Below are 21777 nucleotides of genomic sequence, written 5' to 3'. Positions count from 1 at the left end.
AGTTTCACTTTTCAATGAAGGGAATATTCTCATCACGCACTAACTCACGAGTGGGGATAGCAATAAATCGAGCATACAAGACATGGTGACGATCATTCTCGGGGCTGACTAAAAACTCTTTTACTTCTATTCACGAGGGAATAAACACCTTCACAAAAACGTTTCAGAGAATACAGGTGGAGCAAGTGACGGAGGGTAAAAAGGGCAACAACTAAACCTGACAAGTAACAAAGGCAAGCAACTACCCTCCATACAATCGGACCTATTTGACCAAAGAATACATTGAAATAGCGGCTAAGAGGTTATTCTTTGATCTACACTAGGGGTCATTACTAGAAAATCAGGTTTCCAGTGACATTCACGTCGAACCAAGGAAAAGAGTCCTGGAGTAATTGAGCTAGGTACTGACCAGCGGGGTTAAGAGACGCTATGGAAGAAACCTATTTTTCATAGCTTCACGATCTGATACAAAAGAAAATTCTTATAGGACAATCTCAGAAATAGTGGGTTCTCACATGGGTTCGTTATGATCTCTACCCTCTAGAGGATCTAGGAGTTAAGGAAGCTCTAGCCCTAGAAGGAGAAGGCTTAGCAATACTACTTTGAGGGGTAGAACTACGAGTAGATAACGAGCCTAAATCACGTAGTCTGCCACCTCCCCTACTCCCGGTAGGAGCAGTAGAAAGAAGGGGTCCATCAACGATCACCACTTTATGTGGATCTGATGATGAAGAAGGATTTAATGAACGAGAAGATATCGTTAATGGTGAAAATATAGGTAAAAGAAGAAGAACTACAAGAGAAGTTAGGGAGATGAATGCAAGGAAGAAGAAAAGGATTTTCGAAATTGGGCGTGATGAGGTTTTTATAGGGGAAAACAACCGTCATTAGAGATGGTCATTATGAACTGTTAACATGGAACCGTCACTTTGAGACTGATGCAGCCGCTGAAAAACACTAAAAAGGTGTTGAAAACTACAGAACCAATTATAATGAGACACATGTCTTGAGCATTAAACAGACATGACGTATGTCTCATTGATTCTGAAGAAGGCATTATGATAATAGAGAAAAGGAGGCAAGAAATTCCCACCATAAATAGTTATCGCTTTCCCAATATTCAGTAGAGAATATTCAGAAAGTGGGGGGACTATCTGTATTGATAAAAAAAGGCATGACACGTGGACCATCCGCAAGGTGACAAGTGACACTGTTTGTTAAGTAAATTAAAAGAATTGAAAAGGTACGAACGAAACACCCCCGGTGTTCTATCAGAAGAGGTACCGACCCTGACAGCTAGAAAAGAAGAAATAGGTACGAGATGAATGAAGACTATAAAAGGGGAAGGTTCATGAATCTCTTATAAATAAAGAAAGGAACTCGACATTGATCTTGACTACATGAAATTTTTAGTCATTAATGTATCTGTTACAATTATATATGGTAACGGACAATCAAAGTAAGTAATGCCATTAACAAGCCAGAATTAAGTAGGAAGATCATTATAATTATGTATCCTTATATAACGACTCAATCCTCATTTGTAAAGACATATGAATTTTTATCAATATATGCAATTAGTCTTTTACTTTATTCAAAGTGTTTAAATCACCATTCTATGAGAGATTAGCAATCTACATTAAGCTTTCTTTCCTTACCTATTATTTCTATTATTCTTTTTATTCTTTAAATTACCAAGAAAGTGAAGTAATTTTCTTAATCAGTAACCCGATTTTTTATTGATATTAGCTTTGAACGAGAAATCTATTTTTGGGTAAAATAAATTGGTTCCACTGCCGGGATTATGAGTTCAAATCAACACGAAAGCTCACCTAATGGAGAGTATAGTTCCTGGGTTCAAACCAACACGAAAGCTCACCTTATTATTAGAAAAAGGTTTGGATCAACCCGATTTTCATGACACGATGCCCCAACCAAAAAGACCTTGAGCGTGTGTGTGTATATATATAGTCCCACACTTAAACTCTTGCTGTCCTCGAGCAACTTAAAATTAAGCGCATATGCAAGAATTACCTTTCAAAACATACTCAAGCATCACACCAATGACAATAGTTTATATCAACACTTAAAACCCAACATATGCACTCTTCATACATTTACTCAAGTTTTAAACTCATGCCAAGATTATTTAAAATATTTGTGTGACTCTTCTAACATCCTAGCCTAAAAAATTGACTTCATTACATTCCTTTTTGTGACTAGCTTCTTATACAAACTAAAGATACGAGTTCCTTACCAATCAGTTGTAAAGCATGTGCTCTCACCAACAAAACAAAAGGAGTAATCAGTCCGCACACTCAAAATTGAATTCAAGTATAATTTAAGGACTCACAGAATGAAAGAATTCACTCACTCTCGCAAAGAAACTCATGTCCCCCAAAGCTCATACCATAGGCTTGCTTGTAATGTAAGTCTCTGCTAATTTAAGCTCGTAAAGTCTAGGATCAATTAGGTCTTTATGGGTTGTATTGTAGTCTAAGGGACGAGTAGGATAGATATGGATAATAGTGACTAACCCTCCTAAGCACTTTTAATAGAATACACTTTAACTTTTAAGCAAATCCTCTGCATGATCACTCAACATATCGCTATGATAATGTAGCCCATTGACTTTAAGCACACCTATATAAGCACTAGTACATATCAAAGTGAATTGGAGGGATTTTTATTTTATATTTTTTTTTCAAAATTATTTCAACACCCTCCATAAATTAGTATTTCCAGCTAGTGGCTCTCTCAATACACACATGCACCTTTTGGCCTTTCTATGGTTCCATTCAAAAACTACACAATCTCTTTTCCTTCTCTTCTAGTGACTTAAGTGCTTTTGGAGGTAAAGGTTCAATAAGATTTAGTTCAGAACAAAAGGAATTCGTCTTGTAATGTGGGTACCAAAGAAAAATTTTACATGCTCAAATGGGCTAAAAGGATAATTTTTATCATTGCTAGGCAAATAGACTAAAGGATCAATTAAAGAAACGCATATATCATTTCCTAAACTCACAAGACTTAATCATTTCGCTTCGACTCACACACGGGGCAAGTTCTAGACTAACAAGGGATGACACAGAGTACAACCAAAATCTCACTTCACACAATGCACATGACTTACTTAGGACGACTCAGACTCGACTCTCAAGTTAAAGCAACTAGCACAATCATAATATAATCCAAACACTAGTAACAACAAGAGCCAATAGACGAGCTCAAGCGTCAAAAGAAACATATATACTCTCAAGGCATATAGTTACAAGAATAAAAAAGAAAGTACTCAGTGCAAATACTCCAGCTCTAAGCCCCAACATAAAACATGTCAAAAACATAGATACTCAAGTTCTTCCTGTTCCATTATCAGTTGAAAAAAAAGATTTTTGTATTTTTCTTTAGACTTAAAATCCTCAAGAAAACTGTCTCTATCGTTGGGAAAAGTCCAAAACTTTTTGAAAATTCTACTTAAAAAAAACTACTACCCGATTCAAAGAGTCATCCCTTGAAAAAGAACCATGGTCATAAGAAAAACTAAGAGAGATTATTTCTACCTAATTATTTTTTTAAATTTATTTTTCAAATTATATAAAATAACACAACTAAACTAGCATAGGAATCCACCCAAACAGTCTCTTTACCCCACACTTAAAATTGTGCATCATTTCCAATGCACAATTATAAATACAAGAGGATAAGAAAAACTCCCTGGTAGACTATAGGCCGAAGCATTAGCAGCTCATGGGGTACTCAGACTTATCCCAGACTTGATTCTTTGTGCGGTCCCCCACACTTAGTTCTCACCATCTCACTTGTTTTGCTTTCTTCCGATACTTTGCTTCACATGCTCCTAGAAAATAAAAGGTGACACTAAAAAAAAATTAACAAGAGTAAAAAAAATAAAGCTTGGCTGCCTCCAACAAGCGTTTGATTTAGCATCGCTGAACGACGCGAATTACTTTTTGCCTCCACCTTGAGCTTATGAACTGAACCCCAAGTTTTGACTCAAGCTTATGATTATGCTCTTGGGGCGGTGGAATGAATCTAACTGGCCCAAGGAAAAAATATAGTATTCTACACTCCTTGGCATTTAGATGAGGTGTGTAATCCTGACTTTCTGGCAAGAAGAATTCAAGAATGTAGGCACCTTGTTATTCATTCCTTGACCCCTCAATTGGTTCGGATGACTCTATTCCCATATCATCATCCAAACACAATGTGAAGAAATGTTTGGAATGAGGACTAATGCGCTCAAATACATTAACTTCAAGACTGTCAACATCCTCTACACCAATGACAATAGAGTCAACTAAATATGTATCATCAATGTCCTTGGTTGACTCTAGTATCTCTTGTGCCACATCGACATCCTCCAAATCTAGTTTGATTGATTGTTGTTGTTCTACTCTGTCCTCCTCCATTTGTACCTCAATTTCAGCGTCTAATTCACGCTCTTTTTGTCCACTATCCATAATATTAGCTTGTTGAGCATTAAATACTTCAACTAGTTGACTCACTTGAGCCTCCAAGTTGTGAATAGTAGCCTCTTGCCTTTGTATGTGTAGTTGTTTCTCATTATTTTGTTCCATAAGGCACCTTAGAAAATCCTTGATCTCTTTCAGGTCATCATCCCTAGGTTTTTTATTCCTATTAATCTCATAAGAAAATGTAGAACCATCATAGTAAGGGGTTGAGGGAGGATAAGAAATATAAGCACAACCATAAAAAGTGACCATCTTAACCACCACACATATTGGTGTCGCCCAAACTCACACCACAAATATAGGTTGTGAGGCGATCAAAGCAATAATAAAAACCCAACGCAAGTCGGGGTCGAATCCACAGGGAGTTAGATATAGGATTAGGTATATATCTATACTAGGTATATGATGTGCCCAAGATTGCACTTTCACATATTTGGTTGTTTCTTTCTACTTTTAATGATTATGCTAATGTTTGCAAATGAAAAGCTAAGAGACAATATTTTTGGTGTTGTTGTTTTACAAGTTGATAAAAGATCTAGGGTCGTGACTTCCACCTAAGTGGTTACCTAATGGGGTTGTAAACTCTAGGGCAAGATTGATTGGTCGGGGTTGTAATATAGCAATCGCACGCAATTACCCACTCAATACATCACGGTAGTTAGAGTGATTTTGCCCAATTTGGATCTATCAAGTCCAAATGGGTATTGCACAAAACAAGTGATAAATGCTCAAGTCGGGTCTTACTATCTCTAGATTCAACCCTTTAATTGGGGCTATCAATTTCTTGAGTTCACCCCAATTCCTTGTTAGCCAAGTTTTGCTAGATTTAGTCTCTCTTTCTCAAGCAGAGACTAAGTCAATTAGGCATGAATCAATGTTTGCAACCATTAATTCTTAATTTCAAGCAAGAACTAGGCTAAATATCACTAACCCAATCACAAACAAGCCATAATTCAAACACCCATTAAATACTCACACTAGGGTTGGGTCACAACCCTAGCTACAAATTTAGCTACTCAGGAAAATGTAGAAATTAAAGAAAAAACTTAGATAGAATTAATAATACTTGATTAAGGAAAGAAAATCTAATGTTTAGAAGCTAATCTAGAATAATGTTACCCAATACAGTAAACAAAAATGGCTCAGGTGCTCCCAACTTACAAAACTTCACCCAAAAATGATAAAAAGTTCTATTTATACTAAGTTGAAAATATCTGACAAAATTGCCCCTGCAGAGGTTGTGCGGTCCGCACAATGAGACTTGCCTTGACAGGTTCCTGTTCTACGGCTGCACAATTCTGGGTTGCGACCGCACTCCTTCAACTTCTGCGGACCGTACATTTATGAGTGTGGCCGCACTCTTGCTTCTGCGGCCGCACAATTATAGTGCGGTCCGCACTCCTTGAACTTGGGATTTGGCATCGTGGGACTTCTGCGGAATGCACATTTCTGAGTGCGGCCGCGCTCTTGATTATGCAGCCGCACAAAAATGGTGCGGTCCGCATTTCTTCTTGACCTTAAATCTCATCTCTCTACATTTTGTCTTCTGTAGCCGCACCAGAATTGTGCAGTCCGCACTTTGCATAACATTCCTTATCAGAGGCTATCTTCATGATCTGCGGCCGCACTCAATATTGTGCGGTTCGCACAGTGCCCTTTTAGCCTTGTTTTTGTCCTTATCCAAGATTACTCCTTCTTGAGTTGATTTCCATCTCTTTGGCTCATATTCTAACACTCCTACAAGAAAGCACATTTCATTAGTTTTCGGAAATACCTTTAAGCAATTTTGAGCTAAAGCGCGAGTAAAAGAGTGCAAATAAGTAGTCAAAATCCCTACTTATCAACTCCCCAAACATAAGCTTTTGCTTGTCCTCAAGCAAATAAGGTAAATCACACCTCCACAGTAAAAGAGCTATTTCATCTGACCTAGATTGAATTAAACACACATCAATTGGGACCAATAATTACCCACAACACGTATGAATTATCAACAATGCAATGATTTGACTTTTTGAGTATAATAGTTCTAATGTGACACTAAAGCATCAAGAGTTAACTCTATTAATCAAGGATTCTCTCTCTATTGTGTAGGTCATTGTGGATCCCAAACTCCTACTCCTTTACTCTCCACTAGCATATCTCACTTTCGAATGCCACACTCGATGCAAGGATTGTGAAAAGTTCGTTCATCTCTCTCAAAAGAATGTCACAAGTCCAACTCTAAGTACCATAAGCTTTCCCCTTTTGTAAATCACCAGTAATGTAAGCTAACGCAACTTGAAATCATGTAGAGCTTTTTCGGGATGTAATGAAGGCTTTTGGACCAAGGTAGGACTTGTTGGAATAGAATAGTTTCATCTTTCCTTAAGCACTCCATTTTCTCTTTTTTTTGGCTCATACTTTATCGACTCTTTCAGTCATTTTCTTTTTTCTCGGGGGAACTAGAGAGCCGCAATATCACTCTTTCTTGGTCATGATAATCATTTTTCTCCTTCTTTATTTATTCCATGCCCTTTCATTCTTGCTTTTCTTTGAATCCCTTCAATTCTTCACTTTATTCACTTTCTTTTGGCTTCTTTTTGTTCTTTCTTTCTTTTCTTTGCCTTTTCTTTTCTTCATTTATTTCTCCTTTCTGTACCTTTATATCACTTTTAAACTCCTCTTCTCTCCCCCAAACTTTTGTTTTTGCCAACTATTTCTCAAGAATGCTAAGGAACGATCGGGTTCCAAGAGAGGGTCAATACAAAATAGATTAAGGTTTGTAACGTGGTTATTGAAAGAAAACGGGCTTAGGCTCAAATGGGTTGACTAGGGATGTCACTTTGGTAGGCTATGGAAGATTTTAAATTTCAAATTTCAAATTGGATCAAGGAGAGCCTACGATCATTTCTCAAGCCAAGCTACACATAGAATTTCGCCTAGAAAAATAGTCGGGGGTAAGTTCTAGACTATTAGCACGGGTACTTGGACTTGTAATTCAATACCTCACCTCTCACAGTGCTAGATTGTTAAAGAGAGAGGAGTCAAGGTCCCATAACAACCCTAGTTAAGATTTAGAATCATAAATGGTTCGACTGAACCACTCGATGACTGTTTTAGTCAACACAAGAGTCAAAAGGTCACAACTAGAGCTATTTTCTTTCAACCACTTATTTTTAACCATAAGGTCGTAGGTAAATGTGTTGGTACTAAGTGAAACATGCTTGAGACCCTTTTATTCAATACTACTATTTTTGCGTAAACATAAAAGAAAACGGATTCAATCCCTTAAGAAGGTTGTCATACCATCCATCTTTGGGAAGAGTCACCTGGTTCACACCAAACCCACATTGGGAAAGAACTGTATCATTAAGAAAACCAAAGGCTTATTGTTCACTCAAAACGCAAAAAAGAAGCTAACAAATCCAAAAGAAAATACTAAAGTAAATAAGAAGTTATACTACCAAGAAAGACAAACTAAAGAAGCTATGAAATAAACTACAGAAAGTAAATATATACATAAGGAAACTAAATATATACATCAAATGAAAGGGAAGAATATATACATACCAAAGAGAAAATAAAGATAAAAGAAAAATAATTTAAGAGTGATTACAGGCCAATGTCAATGTCAAATCAATCAAAATAGACCACCACCCCCCCCCCCGAATAAAAATAAGCATTGTCCCAATACTTAACCAAAAAAATAAGAACAAGGAAAGGTAGAGAGTTAAGAGAACTCCCTATGTGGTCTCAGTCTGCATGGCATCCGCAGCACCCTCGGTCTTCTCTAACTGTATCATATCATCAACTGGCTGAGGGACAATAGGGTTGCTGAGCATCTGGAGCATCTCCTTAGCAGTGTGGGCAGTAGCGTCCGACTCCTCAGACTGGCCGGTTGCTACCTCTGATGCCTCGGGTACTACTGGTGCCGCCTGTGTTACTGGGACTGAAGGTGCTGTCTCCATAAGTAAATCCAGCGGTAGATCACCAGCAGATGCAATCTTGGATATATCTTTTCTCAACCTCCCCACTGACTTCTTCGATGCCTGAGACTTCCGCATCTTCTTCGTTTGCTTCCCCACTCCTCAGTGACCTCCCCATGCACCACCAGAGTCTCAATAATGGTCTTCTGGTTTTTTAGAATCTTCTTCAATGTTTCCTCCACTAACGGAGGTACCTTGGTGCTGTTGAGGCAGAAGATTGTGCTGCTACAGTATTTGATGTGTCAGACAGCTTTGAAGTAGTTGCCTGCATTTAGTTGTTGCGACTCACCAATGTCTAGGAGACTCACAGTGCAGTCTGTGGATAAGTGGATGAGGCTAGCACTGATAATAGAGCTGATGGTCTAGAAGAAGAAGGTGGTGGCATGGCTGTTGTCCTAGTGGAAAGACCGGCTGCTGTAGAAGGCATGTCATCTGTGGAAGGCTCAGCAGCTGAATAAGTAACTATTATTGTTGGCTCCTCAGACTAGCCAGCGGAGGTAGTTGCCTTACCCTTGAACTTCGGGTTGTCAGCACCCTGTAGGTCGTACCATAAGAAAGGCTTCTTGGCCTTTACTTTTGTATCATATTGCCTAGGATCCACCTTTTGATCATTGAAATACTCTGTGAGGAAGTTCAGGTATGGGTATAATCTCTCATCTTTATAGACAATTGAAGTGATGTTGGTGGACATGATGGAACCAACATTGATCGGGTACCCAGCCATAATCGAAGCCACCAGAACTGCTCGGGGAATTGGGAGGTTGTTATCATTTAAGCACATATCAATACGGCTACACACGAAGGTCTACCACCCTTTGGCTTCAAAATTTAGGGTGGCTCGAACTATGGGAACCCCCGGAGATGGTGATCCTCGAGCAGCCAAAATCTCAGCTAGCCACAGGTGAGCTGCATCACCCATAGCCAACTTTTCCAAATATTAGACCGCCTCGACTTCTTCAAAGACCACATAGGCATTCAGAGCACATGAGTCGTTCAGATTCTCAGTTTTGTTACCTTGGTACCCTTATTAATATGAGCCACATTGGCATAAAATTCTTTAACCAAGTGCTCATTTGCATCAATGACATTGTGGGTGAACCATTTCCATCCCTTTCACTCTCGGAATTGTCTAAGGACATTAGGGTTGTGAATGTCCAAATCCTTCATTAAAAACGGTCGCTCAAGTGTGAGCGATCTCTGGGGCCACCACTCTCTGAATTTTTTGAAAGTAGTTAAGCTGATGAATCTGTCTTCCCACATCTCTTTCCTCCTCGACCTCTCAAGGCCGCCCACTCAAGTGTCACCTCCTCTACCATCATCCGGGACATCATTATCATCATCTATATTGACTGGTACAGTCGGGGCATGTAAGGAAGAGGGCTCAGAATCTTGGCTACCCTCTTCCGAACCCTCAGAAGAACTAGCAGGTGTAGAGGATTCATCGCTCAAGTGGAATTTACCCGGGACTTGTTTGGGTTGATATTGGGTATCAGGCAGCGCTTGCACAGATTTACCCTCAGAAGCTTCCCAAGACGGGAGATACTCACTGGACTTAGAGGGTTCAGGAACTTTGTTGGCGGTTTCTTTCTTGCTTATGGCTCTCTGTATGGCTAGTGGTAGGTTACTTTTGCCTCAGCCTCGGGAGGATTCACCTCTCCCTTTAGAAGCATCACCTTGACCACGTGATCTAATCATTGTCTGCAATTAATAGCAATAAGAATCAGTTAGAGCTCAAAATAAGGCACACATATGCATGATAGTTGCAGGAATCAGACTATAGAAGAGGCAGTGCGAACCGCACAAAAATGAGTGCGGCCGCAGTCTTCCAAGTGCGGACTGTATAATTTTAAAGTACAACCGCACAACCCCAGGTTCAGACTACTGGGTTCTCTTATCATTCAACAGTGCGGACTGCACAATTTTTCTAAGGACCGCATAATTTCACTGTGGACCGCATAATTGTGAGTGCGGTCCGCACATTGCAAGCACCAATTTTACCCTATTTAAGAGCTATGTGGACAACACAAAAATGTGTGCGGCCTCACAATTCAAACAGTGATAGCACTACACTTAGGGTTCTTACATTTTTTCACAAATTAAACATGGTGTGCACAAATTGACAAGATTAGAAGTCTACCCAGCCTCTAATAAACATATACGAAGCTACCCACATGATTTTGAAGCGCATATTAAGCATATTTGACATTTTTACACCTAAAAATAACTAAACTAATCAAAGAAAACAAAAACAAAAATGAAGAAGAATGAACAAAAATTTAACATGGATTGAACATACCAGTAGTGGATTATACAAGTGAGAATCTAACTTGATGAAATGAGGGAAGATTTAGAACTAACAAGATATGCACTGTGTTTGCTTCGGGCTTGGGAGTTCAGAGATCGTAAAGTGTGAATAGTGTTGAAAAGCCCTTTTTATACTTTGACCAAGTCAGGTCCAGAACTTACCTGAGTGCGGCTGCACAATTTGAGTGTGGTCCGCACGCTTTACCTGAAACTTTGAAGAAGCTCTACGGTCCGCAAAAAGTGAGTGCGGGCGCAAAATTTGTGCGGACCGCACAATTTTATGTGCAGTCGCAAATTGTTAATGAACTTTTACAGGCCAATCTTCAGAGAGCATGCACTTTTGATCTTCCAGTTGTATGACCACACACAAAATTGTGCGGCTGCAGAGTGATTGTGCGGTCCGTATAATTCTGGTGTGGTCCGCACTTTTGTGACACTTAGCTAATTTTTCTTGCACAGTCCCTGCAATACACACTCATTCCTACATACACTTCAAAACTAGTTAACACAAAACAAAGCATATCTAATCCAAATAAGAAAAACAACAAAAAGAAAAAGACACATGGGTTGCCTCCCAAGAAACACCTGATTTAACGTCACGGCATGATGGAGATTACCAATCATTTGACACAATAATGTTTAACCCGGTGCTCATTGACTCTAAGCACTTCATCGTTCTTATTTTTCAAATCGATAGCACCAAAGGGGGTTACATTCACCACTTCAAAGGGGCCACTCCATTTTGACTTCAACTTTCCTAGAAACATCCGTAACCGGGAATTGAACAATAGCACAAGATCACCTTCTTTAAACTCCTTGTTGTGGATGTACTTGTCATGGAGGTACTTCATCTTCTCCTTATATAGGGAAGAACTTGTGTAGGCATTATACCGGAATTCATCAAGCTCATTCAATTGTGTCACTCTTAGGTTTGCGGCGACATCCCACTCAAGGTTCAACTTCTTCAAAAAGCCTACATGGCCATATGCTCAAGTTCCATCGGAAGATGACACGCCTTCCCAAATACCAATCAATATGGAGACATCCCAATCGGTGTTTTGTAGGTTGTACTATAATCCTAAAGAGCATCATCAAGTTTTATTGACCAATGCATTCGGTTGGCATTCACAGTCTTTGACAAAATACTCTTGATCTCCGGGTTGGAGACTTCAACTTGTCCGCTTGCTTGAGGATGGTGGGGGTCGAGACTTTGTGAGTCACACCATACTTGGTGAGTAAGGTATCAAAATCCTTATTGCAAAAATGTGAACCCCCATCACTAATAATGGCCTTAGGAGTATCGAATCTTGTGAAGTTGTTCTTCTTTAGAAATGCCACAACACTTCGAGCTTCGTTGTTAGGTAAAGACACGGCTTCAATCCATTTTGACACATAGTCCACAGCTACCAAAATGTAAGTGTTCCCACAAGAGCTCATGAACGGTCCCATGAAATCAATACCCCACACATCGAAAATATCTATCTCCAAAATGGTGGTGAGAGGCATTTCATTCTTCTTTGAGATTCCACCAGCTCTTTGGCATTCATCACAATGCTTGACAAGATCACTAGCATCCTTGTAGAGAGTAGGCCAATAGAATCCACAACTCAACACTTTTGTAGCTGTTCTCGCTCCATCATGGTGACCACCATAAGATGAAGAGTGGCAAGCCTCAAGAATTCCCATTTGTTCTTCCTCCGGCACACATCATCGGATCAACCCATCGGTACATATTCGAAAAAGATATGGCTTATCCCAATAATAGTCAAGGCAGTCCTATTTGAGCTTCTTCCTTTGGTTTAAAGAGAAGTCATTCGGTACAATTCCGCTCACAAGATAATTGGCTAAATCGGCTAACCACGGCATCTTGGTCATTGAAATGGCTAGCAATTACTTGTCGGGGAAGGAATCATTTATCTCAAGGCCGTCATTTGGCTTCCCCTCCTCCTCCAAACGAGACAAGTGGTTCGCCACTTGGTTTTTACTACCCTTGCGGTCTTGAATCTCTAGATCAAACTCTTGCAATAGAAGCACCCACCGCATCAACCTTGCCTTAAAATCTTTCTTGCTCATCAAATACCGAAGCACCACATGGTTGGTGTGAACAATTACATTTGTACCCATCAAATATGGGCGGGACTTCTCCATAGCAAAAACAATAGCAAGTATCTCCTTTTCGGTCAGTGTGTAATTGACTTGGGCATCATTCATGGTCTTGATAGCATAGTAGACCGGATGGAAGATTTTGTTGATATGTTGCCCCAAAATTGCTCCAACCGCCACATCACTAGCGTCACACATGAGCTCAAAATGTAAGCTCCAATCTGGTGAGGTAATAATAGGAGTAGTAGTCAACTTGAACTTAAGCAACTCGAATGTCTTCATGCAATCTTCATTGAAATGGAACTTGGCATCCTTCTCCAAAAGTTTACACAAAGGGTTTACCACCTTGGAAAAGTCCTTGATGAATCGACATTGAACCCAGCATGACTCAAGAAGCTCCCAACTCCCTTCACGGATGCAGGGGAGGGAGTTTGGAGATCACCTCAAATTTGGACTTGTCGACCTCAATACCATGCTTTGAAATTTTGTGGCCGAGGACAATGCCTTCCTCGACCATGAAGTGACATTTCTCCCAATTCAACACCAAATTTGTTTCATCACATCTAGCCAAAACCCTATCCAAATTGTTCAAGCAATCTTCAAAAGAATTCCCAACCACAGAGAAATCATCCATGAAGACCTCAAGAATATCCTCCACCATGTCGGTGAAAATAGCTATCATACACCGTTGAAATGTAGCTGGTACATTACACAAACTAAATGGCATCCGCGAGAATGCGAAAGTACCATAGGGGCAAGTGAAAGTAGTCTTCTCTTAGTCCTCAGGAGCAATAAGGATTTGATTGTAGCCAGAGTATCCATCAAGGAAGCAATAAAAAGCACGTCCGGCCAACCTATCAAGCATTTGATCAAAGTAAAAAAACAAAAAACGTTGAAAATCAGAAGTATCTCTTGGAAACGGAAACTACAATATTATTCAATGAACTTATTGATCTTATTACAGAGAACCTTGACATAATCTGACATGAAGTCAAAACTCAAAAGCACATAAACATGTACGGCTTGGTACGTAAATAAATACAATACTTTCAAAACATATATAGTTCGAAAACTTTACGAGATATACAACTAATATGGAAGGGGGGAATGATCTTTTTGAGTGACTTTGTTGAGCATCCTATAGTCCATGCACACTCTCCACCGGGTGACAGTTCTTGTGGGTATCAATTTATTCTTGTCATTTGTTATCACAGTCATGCCCCCTTTCTTTGGGACACATTGCACTTGAAAGTTCCACGAGCTATCAAAAATGGGGTAAACAAACCTGGCATCTAATCACTTGATTATATCCTTCTTGACCACCTCTTACATTGCTTTATTTAGCCTCCTTTGATGTTCAACGGAGGGTTTGGCACCCTCCTCCAAAATAATCTTGTGCATGCAAAAGGCGGGGCTTATGCCTCGGATATCAGCCAATGTCCATCTAATTGCTCTTTTCCTCCTTTGTAGCACCTCCAATATGGACTCTGCCTGCATGTTAGTTAAACAAGAAGAAAGGATAACCGGTAAAGTAGAAGAAGGGCCAAGGAATTCATACTTGAGATGCGGAGGCAATAGATTTAACTCCAAAGTAGGAGGCTCCTCGATTGAGGGCTTTGTTGGAGGAGTCTTTCGATTTTCAAGATCCAAAGATAGCTTGCGGGGCTCATAAGTGTACAACGCCATCCCTTGAAATGCACTCACACACTCCGCATAGCCTTCTTTCTCCTCATAATCATTAAGATTGAGCAAAACGACTTCCAAATTATCCTCAACATTCATTGTAGCACTAGCATCATCAATAATCACATCTGTTACCAAATCCACGAACAAACAAACTTTATTGCTATTCGGTTGCCTCATAGATTTGCACACATGGAAGACTACCTTTTTGTCACCCACCCGAAAAGTGAGCTCACCGGCTTTCACATCAACAAGAGCATTCCCTGCAGCGAGAAAAGGTCTACCCAAAATGTTAGGCACCTCATAGTCCACTTCACAATCAAGAATCACAAAGTCTGTCGGGAGGATGAACTTGTCAACACGAACTAACAGATCATCAAAATACCCAATGGCCTCTTCATTGTACGATCCGCCATTTTCAACCTCATGGATGTGGGTCTTGGTTGACCAATTCCCAACGTTTTGGACACTGAGTAGGGCATCAAGTTGACACTCGCCCCAAGGTCACATAAAGCTTTGGCAAAGTCGGCACTCCCAATAGTGCAAGAAATTGTGAAAGCGCCAGGATCTTCCAATTTCGGAGCCATTGAGTGCACAATAGCACTCACTTGATGTGTAATCTTGATAGTCTCACAATTCATTGATCTTTTCTTTGTCACCATTAGCCTTTGGCACTACCTATTCTGGCATGTCAATCACATGTTCCCTAGACGGGTTCACTTCTTCTTGCGTCTTCTCCACATTTTCATCAATATCAATTCTCACTTCTTAATTAGCTTGAACCACATTGCTTGGAAATTCATCTTATTGAACCACAACATCTTCATCCACATTTCTTCTTTGATTTGAGGTGGTTGCATCTCCACCTTTTCCACTTCGTTTAGTCACGACTATAGCATGTCCCGTATTATTCCCACCCTTTGGGTTCACCACCGTATCACTTGGTAGTGCCCCCTTAGGACGAGTGTTCAAAGCTTGTGAGATTTGTCCTAATTGAACTTCCAAATTGCGAATAGAAGTGTTGTGAGAGGCTAGTTGAGCATCGGAGTCGGCATTCTTCTCCATCATCTGTTTAAACATGTTCTCAATTCTACCCATTTCATTGTTAGAAGAGCTCAGACCTTGAGAAGTATAGAGAGGTGGATTGCTCGGTTGTTGGAACATTGGGAGCCTTTGAAAACCCGACCCCTGGTTGTTGTTATTGTTCTACCCTCTTTGATGTTTCCTCCCCAATTGGTTTAATTTTTTCCATCCCTATTGCCTTGATTATTGCCTCCCCAATTGCCTTGGTTACCTTGATTATTCCAATTGCCTTGATTATTGTTACTACCACTCCAATTTTTTTGGTGGCCTTGATTGTTCCAATTTCCTTGATTGCCTTGTGACCTCCATTGTTGTTGATTTTGTCCTTGAGCATTATTTTTTTGTCCTTGATAATTGTTGACATATTGCACTTCTTCCTCTTGCCCATTGAACGAATCACCTTGGTCATACCCACTATCATCTTGCACGAATTGATCCGGATGGAATTGCATTTGTTGACATTCTTGTCGTCTCTTGTTTATCATCATATTGACACCTTCAATCGCATTCACTTGTTTCGGCGCTTGAACTTGTTGAAGCTGAGCTTTGGCCAATTGATTCATTGTAGTTGTCAACTTGGCAATAGCTTGCCCATGATCATGTAGTTCCTTGTGTAGGTGAATGATATTTGGGTCGCCTTGAGAAACATTGGCTCTTCTTTGCCATGCCGATGAGGTATCCACCATCTCATCCAAAATTACACAAGCTTCGGCATAAGGCGTATTCATGAAGTTCCCACTGACGAGTTGATTTACCACACATTGATTTGTTGTGTTAACCCCCATGTAGAAGATTTATTGGATCATGACCTCGGTCATATCATTACTCGGGCATTCTTTAACCATGGTACGATATATTTCTCAAATCTTGTGCAATGGCTCATTGGGCTTTTGCTTGAACGCAAGAATCTCATCCCAAAGTGTAGCCATATGCCCCAGAGAGAAGAATTTGGCAATGAATTTTTCCGCTAACTCATCCCATGTATGGATGGAATGATTGGGCAATCTCTCTAACCAATCCAATGTTTTTCCCCGTAGAGAAAAGGGAAATAGCCTCAACCGCAGTGCGTCCTTGGAGACATTGGTTTGCTTGCTCCCCCAACAAGTATCGATGAACCCTTTGATATGCTTGTAAGCATTTTGACTCGGAGCCCCGGTGAAGAATCCTTATTGCTCAAGTAGTGTAAGAATCACATTGGTGATTTGGAAGTTGCCCGCCCTAATGCAGGGCGGGACTATAGCACTTGCATAACCCTCATTCGGAAACACCCGGTGACCTGCCACTCTTGGTAGAGGTAGGGGAGGGACGAGAACATTATCATGAGGTGGTCGGCCTCGCCTATTTGCTTGAAGTTTGGAAAGAACCTCATCTCCTTGATCATCATTCAGTTCCTCCCCCAATGGCATATTCCCAATACACTCGTTGTTGAGAGCCATTCTCGTACCTATAATCAATTCAAAAACAAAGTTAGTGACTCGGAAGGAAAAGAAGACAAATCACACAAAAACCTAGATATATAGCTAAATCCATTTAACTCCCCGACAATGACGCCAAAAATTGGTGTCGCCTAAACTCACACCACAAATATAGGTTGTGAGGCGGTCGAAGCAATAATAAAAACCCAACACAAGTCGGGGTCGAATCCACAGGGAGTTAGATATGGGATTAGGTATATATTTAGACTAGGTGTATGATGTGCCCAAGATTGAACTTCTACATATTTGGTTGTTTCTTTTTACTTCTAATGATTATGCTAATGTATGCAAATAAAAGCTAAGAGACAATATTTTTGGTGTTGTTGTTATTCACGCTGATAAAAAACCTAGGGGTGTGACTTCCACCTAGGTGGTTACCTAATGGATTGTAAACTCTAGGGCAAGTTTGATTGGTCGGTATTGTAATATAGGAATCACACGCAATTACCCACTCAATACCTCTCGGTAGTTAGAATGATTTTGCCCAATTTGGCTCTCTCAAGTCCAAATGTGTGTTGCACAAAACAAGTGATAAATGCTCAATTCGTGTCTTACTATCTCTAGATTCAACCCTTTAATCGGGGCTATCAATATCTTGAGTTCACCCAATTCCATGTTAGCCAAGTTTTCCTAGAATTAGTCTCTCTTTCTCAAGTAGAGACTAAGACAATTAGGCATGAATCAATATTTGCAACCATTATTTCTTAATTTCAAGCAAGAACTAGGCTAAATATCACTAACCCAATCACAAACAAGTCCTATATCAAACACCCATTAAATACCCATACTAGGGTTGGGTCACAACCCTAGCTAGAAATTTAGCTACTCAAGGAAAATGCAGAAATAAAAGAAGAAACTAAGATATAATTCATAATACTTGATTAAGGAAAAAAAATCTAATGTTTAGAAGCTAATCTAGAACAATGTTACCCAATACAGTAAACAAAAATGGCTCAGGTGCTCCCAACTTACAAAACTTCACCTAAAAATGACAAAAAATTCTATTTATACTAAGCTGAAAATATCTGACAAAATTGCCCCTGCAGAGGTTGTGCGGCCACATAATTTTGTGTGCAGTCCATACAATGAGACTTGGCTTGATAGGTTCCAGTTCTACGGCCGCACAATTCTGGGTTGCGGCCACACTCCTTCAACTTCTGCGAACCACACATTTATAAGTACGGCCGCACTCTTGCTTCTACGACCACAAAATTATAGTGCGGTCCGCACTCCTTGAACTTGGGCTTTGGCATTGTGGGACTTCTACGTTTGAGTGCGGCCACGCTCTTGATTATGGCCGTACAAAAATGGTGCGGTTCGCATTTCTTCTTGACCTTAAAATCCTATCTCTCTGAACTTTGTCTTTTGCAGCCGCACCAGAATTGTGTGGTCCGCACTTTGCATAGCATTCCTTGTCAGAGGCTATATTCATGATCTGCGGCCGCATTCAATATTGTGCGGTCCACAAAGTGCCCTTTTGGCCTTGTTTTTGTCCTTATCCAAAATTGCTCCTTCTTTAGTTGATTTCCATCTCTTTAGCTGATATTCTAATTTCTAACACTCCTGCAAGCAAGCACATTTCATTAGTTTTCGGGAATACCTTTAAGCAATTTTGAGCTAAAGCGCGAGTAATTAAAAGAGTGCAAATAAGTAGTCAAAATCCCTACTTATCACATATCACACACATTCCACACATAAGATTGAGTTGGTGCATATAACTCCCTTTCGGGAATATTTTGATAATTTTGCCATGGGTGATTTCCTCCACAATATGCATAAGGAGGATCAAAAGTAGAATTACCAACATCGAAACTCTCATAATTCCAAGATGCCATGTTTCTAAATTTAACAAGTAAAACAAAAATAAAAAAATCAAAAACAAGAAAACAAAAATAAAAGTTCAAACTTGCAACCTAGCAATATGTACACCTACAGCTACATCATTAGTTCCCCAGCAACGGCACCAAAATTTGATCACATCCAATTCTAGTCCTAAAAAGGATAAGCGGTCGCTGCAAATATAATCCGATCTAAAAGTCCGGAGTCGAATCTCATAGAGAACTAAGGTTTAACTACAACTGTTCACTATCACCAAGAAGACAATCTTGAATAATTCCTAAGTTATAAATATTAAGATTCTTATGTCTAAATAATTAACTAACAAATTTAAATAGTAAATTAACAACTAAAGATACTAAGGGTTGGAGACAAGATTAAGGAGGTCTAGAGTTATAATTTTTTCAATTGTCGGAATCCTTCCCGCTACATCTCCTATAATTTCTCCTAATTATTCTCTACTGATCGTGAGCACTTCAGGTGTCGTAATTCTCTCCCGAGCAACTACCATAATTTACTAGACATATTCTCCCGAACTACGCTAGCTGGCATAATCTTACCGCTCACTATGACCACGTCAAGACTTTGTTATTCCTAAACCCACCTTTAAACCTGCCGTATTGATTCTTCATATACGTTAGGAGTGACGTTGTTCAACAACTACCTAAATATGTATTCTTTCCCAAGAAATACATAATAAATAGGTACAGCCAATTGATGACCATTCAATCAACAGAAATAAGCACGTAGTTAAACAAGTAAAGAAATTCAAAAGTTAAATTATATTCAAACTTAACAAAATTCATCCTCCAAAAGGTTCCATCAAACCCTAAATAATAAATTAGCTACTCATAATAGTATGTGAAAATACAATACTAAAATTTAGGCGTAATACATACGGAGACACCTAAAGTTGGCACAATCTTTCACTTAGACACTTAAATTAGTCCTCTTTCCAATTAGACATAAGAATTCATTTCAAACTGTACCAATTAAACACAAAACTATGACATGGAAAAGAAAGTATTTCTTAGTCTCCTTGAGCGCGTGAATGAAATAAACATGGCATTTTCCAATTAATTAAATATTAAAAATATATTTGACCACAAAAAACCCTATTTTCACTAAATCCCCCATCCCCCCCCCCAACCCCAAACTGCGTTCCATCATCTTCTTCATTTTCCCACCATATCAGCTCCCCCACTATCGTATAGTACATTTGTTTTTTTCCCCTTTCATTTTTCCATATGAAACTTTTCTTTTATTCATTTTTCTTGTTTTCACACTTAAATCTAAAGGGTTCGCCAACTATTCTTTTTTCCCCCTTTTATTATCTCACTATCTATCTCTTTGAGTTTGACCCGTTGCCACCTACGACAGCTTCTTTGCTCCCCTCCAATGGCTACCCCTGAGAAGTAACCATCTAAGTTAATATGTGAAAGAAACTCCGCCGGCGAACTCTGCTGCCGGAGAAAATTACTACTACCGGCGGATTCAAACAGACCCGGATCGCCGGTGAACCTAGTTTTCGGCTTAACAAGCTCCGTAAGATGCTGCTGAGTAGTTGATGGGTGGGGTGGTGGTTTGTTGGGTGAGTGTAAAATGGGAGAAGAAGGGTTAAGAACCACTTCGTTTTCGGTATCGGATTCAAGAAGTGCCTCTAACCATGTTGCCGGAGCTGAATTTTAGTGGAAATAACACTATATAGCTGAGGTGGACAGTGAGGTGGACAAAAAATGATGTGGCACGATTTTTAATGGTTACTTTTGCCATGTAGACGGAGATTGCAGAACACGTGCTTGGTTAATTAATAAGCCAGCAAAAAACGTGTCTAATTGGTATGAGAATTGCCTAAGAAACGTGTCTAATTGGAAAGAGGCCTAGTTTAAGTGTCTAAGTGAAAGATTGTGCCAACTTTAGGTGTCTCCGTATGTATTAGGCCTAAAATTTATAACTAACAATAGAAAACAGGAAGAAGAAAGGAAAAATACGTGGTTGAATCTTCCTCCTTGCTCCTAGTATATTCTTGGCTCCAAAGGTATTGTGTAACCCTAAAATAGTGTTTCCTCCTCCAAAGTTATATTTTAGGATGTATTTATATGACCTAGACAGGGTGGAGGGCCGTCCAAGGCAATCCAAGATCAGATAGGAGAACTGGAGGGCGCGTCTGCCTTCGCGCACCGCGCAGCCATAGACGCGGACTTAGCTTTTGTAATTTTTCAGTTCGCGAAGCGATCCGTGCCTTCGCTTCGCTGTTTTGTGCCTTCATTTTTCTCCTTTTTCGCGTCCGTTTTCGTGCACGCACAAAATTGGACGAGCTTCCAATTCTTTCCATCTCTCTTTTTGTGTCGAATTGTCATCTTTTGATCATTTATCATCTAAACTCGTTCCTATGCATAAGAAACACATAATGAGCGTATTTTACTTCAAAAACCATGTAATCTCCCACGACTCACACAAGAATTAACATGCAAATATACTAAAAAATATGCACTTTTCATCATTTATCAGTGTGTGTCAAAAATAATGAACATTTCAGCTAATATTGAATTCTCAACTCATAAATCATAGTAATTTAAATGTGTAATAGTTTAAAGGTAAAAAAAAAAAAAAAAACTCGGACCCTTCAAATTTAAAAATCTCGAATCCGTTTCTCACAAAAAGTTTGCCTCTCTTTAGAGTGACCCTAAGGATCTATCTGGTCACCAGCCATGCAAATTAAGTTGTATGATATGAGTTGACCCTTTTGCCATGTGACCTTCATTTCGTACGAAGCTTCAAAAGAAGTACTTACTACTAAACTAATAAGAAGACAATTTCAAAAAATAACATAGTAAT

This window comes from Nicotiana sylvestris, chromosome 2 (assembly GCF_000393655.2).
Source record: "Nicotiana sylvestris chromosome 2, ASM39365v2, whole genome shotgun sequence".
Taxonomy (NCBI): domain Eukaryota; kingdom Viridiplantae; phylum Streptophyta; class Magnoliopsida; order Solanales; family Solanaceae; genus Nicotiana; species Nicotiana sylvestris.
The sequence above is the reverse complement of the archived record's forward strand: the minus strand, read 5'-3'. Positions refer to the sequence as shown.